A 4,572-nucleotide genomic window follows, 5' to 3' on the forward strand; every position below is an offset into this window, starting at 1 on the left:
AACCCTGTAAGTTAACTTTTTAGCTATTGGGAAAAAACTTCAAAACATCATAACTTTCTAATATGACATCAGATTGAGGTGATTCAAACAATGTTGGAATCAAGACAATGAGCACTACGATTTGGAATTGGTTTCGAGGAATTTTGAGCATATTTGTGATCTGCTAGATAAAAAATGGATCTATTCTTAAAGGATTTAACGAGAGATTTAGATCTCTCAATGTATAATGGTAACATTGATCAAATCTACGCAATTTTACTACAACCCTTTCCAATACCATTAATAGATCTTCTACCGAGGTATTGTATAAAAAAAACAATAGGACTTCCAACCCTTGGATATGATAATGATTGCAATATTTCCAAGAAAGAAATTAGAGATGCTCCTAACAAAACTACAAATCTTGAAAATATAAGTGTGTACAAAGATCTTTTCAAAAGGAAGATAAAGTACTATATAAATATGAGGCAAGAGTGTCATCTTCATCTCTCTAAAGTTGAGCCTAACAAGTTTTGGAGGAATATTCTTACTTGTAAAACGAAAGAAAATAATTTGATCCCTTTAAAGGAATGGGATATCTATCTTAAGAACATTTATGACTCCATAGACACCATGGACAACATCGTAAACACTCCTATAGAGGAATACATATTTTCTTTGGTAGATGTGGAGTTCAGGATTAAGAAGCTCATGAATGGGAAAGCCAGGGATATTGAATGTTACCACGCTGAAATTTTCAAAATGGGAAGGTCTATTCTTATCTCTCATATACACAAACTCCTCAATTTGGCGGTGAAACACAACTTCCATGAGCCTTGGACCCAAAGCCTTATTGTGCCTATCATTAAAAGTGGGGATAAAAATGTTCCCTCTAACTATAGGACTATCATAATTAGCCACATTTTAGCCAAATTGTATGGGCTCATTTAGGAAAAGAAGATTAGTCTCTGGCTTGAAATCCATAGTAAAAGAGCTAAAGGGCAAGCTGGTTTTAGGAGACACACTCTACTACTAAAAACCTTTTCACTCTTAAGGCCATTGTCAAGAAGTGTCGCAATAAAAAAGTTGATTAATTATGTTGGTTTGTTGACTTTAGAAAAGCTTTCGACATAATTCCTTGGGAGAAGTTATGGCGTAGACTCGATGAGATAATGGTTCCTCTCAAGTTGAGGGTTGTTGTAACTAGGTTATATGAGAATGTTATTTGCAAGCTTAAGACCACCAAGGGTTGGTCTGAGAAGATTAAATGAAATATCAAAGTTAATCAACGATGTCCCTTATCCCCTATCATTTTTGGCATTTAAATTAATAAGCTAGAAGAGCATTTAGAAGCTATAGGATCTGATGGATGCAAGCTCATTGGTATAGTCATTACTCTTCTCATTTATGCTAGTGATATATTTCTTCTAGATAGAAGCCCTAATGATCTTGACAAGCAACTTAGAATCCTCCATGATTATTGCTCCAAGATGGGTATGATTGTTAATAACAATAAAGACTAAACTCATGATAACTAAACCCAAAAAGATCAACTATGATAATTTCATTATGATAACAATTACTTGGAGAAGGTTTCCTCATACAAATATTTATATACTGACATTCATCATTAGCTTAATCGGTGTTGTAGCATTAAGAAAAGGATTTTAGGACGCTGGAAAGCTTATTATGATCATGAAAGCAATTGCAAGTCGATTGATATTTGGGTATGGAATAAAAAAATGTTCCTCTTTGAGACTTTAATCACCCTTGTTATTTTATATGAATGTGAGGTTTGGGGCTCTAGTATATCTAGAGAATTGTGGAGGAAGAATAATTTGATCCAAAAATAATTTATAACTTACAACCTCAAGATTAAAGGAAATAATCCCTACCCTATTCTCTTGATTGAAACTAGCATTTCTCCTAACGAAATCATGACTATATTTAGGTATTTGATGTATAAGAAGTTTTACAACATAGAAGCCAAGAAGTTCCCCAAACTTTCTTCTAACTCTTGCCAAAACCCCCCCATCTGACTCAAGCGAGGTTTGCATAAGGATGTTCAATTCTGGATCAACCATTGGGGGATAAAGGAGGAGATAATCTTGGAAAATAAGGATAATATTAAAAACATTATTACTTCTAAATTTAAAGATAAGTTGTGGGATAATAAAGAGCTGGAGAAAAAAATCAACATTGAAAAAATGGATTCAAGTCTATTGAGAACGACGATGAGCCGACGATGAGCTCTGCTACTGCACCCAAACCCTAACCAGCCGCCGCCCTGTTTTTTTCGCCCTGCTACAGCCGCCGACTCCTTGCTGGTCGATAGCAATGGATATGGCAGGAGGAGGGGAGAGCTCTGCTCCCCCTCCAAAACACTCTGCAAGCTCTGACGCTACCAGGCACTCTCAGACTACGCCCCCTTCTGACGCCGACCCAGAGACAGGACAAGGCGCAAATCAGAAAGCGGAAGCAAGGATCCATACGGCCCCTACAGAAGAAGTAGAAGACGACAAAGAGACGCCTGCTAAAGCCAAAAAGACTCAGCATAAAGTTACATCAGCTACCTGCATCCCAAAAGCGGCTGAACCCATCAAAGTGGACCTGCCCAGCCAGCGCATCAATGGTGAAATCCAGTACATGCAAGACCATGCACTCATCGGAAAATTTTTAGGCTTCTGGCCAACGGAAAGGGCCTTACAAGGCTGGATAGCCTCAAAGTGGAAACCCAAAGGTCAAATAACTCTGCAACTAGGACCAAAGGGCTTCTTCACTGCTATATTTCACTGTGTGGAGGATAGAGTGAGAATATTCGAAGGAGGGTCGTACTTCTTCAATTCTTCAGGCCTCTAGCTCACTGAATGGAAGCCCAGATTCAATCCTGACAAGGAGGACTTCAGCTGGGCGCCAGTCTGGATCAGGATGTACTCCCTCCCTGCGGAATACTGGAAAGAAGAAACACTTGCAGACATAGGCAACAAACTGGGCACCTTCATTAGAGTGGTAGCTGAGACAAAGACTCGCAAGTACACCTCTTATGCCAGGATCTGCGTCCTGATGCACCTTACCAACGCTCTCGTGGACACGGTAAAGCTCTATCATGATGATTATGAATGGACTCAATCTTTAGATTATGAACACATTCCCTTTCGCTGTCGTAAGTGTCATGAGCACGGTCACCTCTTCCGTGACTACCCCTTAAATGTCCAGTCCAAAGCAGCTGCTGCTGGCTCGGAAATGGACTCAGAAGGTTTCATCAAAATACCCAACCGCCGCAGGCATGCCAAAAAGAGCCAGCCAGTCATTGAAAACACTCCCAAAGTGGACCACCAGAATAAATTCTCCGTTCTTGCAACGCAAGAAAATATTGGCCAACCCAGTTCTGAACCCCCTCACATTCCCTCTCCGCCCTCTCCACCTCACTCACGCCCAGATCCCATGCAAGTCTCTGTCCCTGATCCAATGAAACCCACACCCCGTCCCACTATGGAGAAAGGCAAATCCATATCAAATTTCAGTCCCTCCTCATTCTCCAAAGAACACTCCTCAAAGGATAGCCAGCAGCAGGACACCGATATGGAAACCGGTGTTTCTCTTGCTCTCAGGCTTCAGCACGAAGAGGATGAGGAAGCTCTAGATGACAACATTGTTATGGAAGAAGATCAAGCGGATGTCACTATTGATGGATTAGATATCTTCACACTTGAAACAGCATGCAAACAAAAAGAATATAACTCCATTCAACCTTGGCAGATCGACAAGCTGGAAGGAGTCCTAGCCAAAGCGCAGCATAACAAAAGCCTGGGTATCCAAGGAGGCAGCCCATGGGATGGAAAAAAGCTACTCAAGGACCTCAAGAAAAGAGGACGGAAGACAGAACTCCAGCGCACAATAGCATTAGGTGAAATACTTATGGAATCGGGGCGATTCCCTAAGTTGACAAAATTCTACAAACCCAAACCATAGTTTACATGAAGCTAATATCATGGAATGTGAGAGATTCAACAGTCCCTCAAAACACAGAATGATCAAACACCTGATTCAGCAAGAAAAACCAACCATAGTTTTTATGCAAGAAACCAAAAGCACCACGGATGCTATTGAACGAATCCGAGGCAAAGTTTGGGCAGGAAGCAGAGCCATCTCTGTTGATGCCTCTGGAGCCTCAGGAGGCTTAGCCATCTTTTGGAACCCTCAGATAGTCACATTATACGACTTTCACGCCACACTCCATTTCATTCAAGCATCATTCCATCTCGTTGGCACTGGCATACATGGCCACCTTACAAATGTCTATTTCCCTCAATTAGTTCAGCAAAAGATAGAACTTCTGGAAACGCTTGCTCAACTCAATGAAAGCAGACAATTCCCGCTATGGATTGGGGGTGGCGACTTCAATATAATAACTTCAATGACGGAGAAACAGGGAGGCCGAATAGGGCTCGACAGTGACAGCGAAAGCCTCAAAGAATTCATTCGAACCAACCATCTCATGGACATCCCTACCTCTAATGGAATTTTCACTTGGACAAACAAGCGACGAGGCATACAACACATAGCCTCCCGCCTTGATAGATTCTTTCTCTC

This window comes from Pinus tabuliformis, chromosome X (genome assembly GCF_031772625.1).
Source record: "Pinus tabuliformis cultivar Carrire ecotype Pingquan chromosome X, CPIR1, whole genome shotgun sequence".
Lineage (NCBI taxonomy): Eukaryota > Viridiplantae > Streptophyta > Pinopsida > Pinales > Pinaceae > Pinus > Pinus tabuliformis.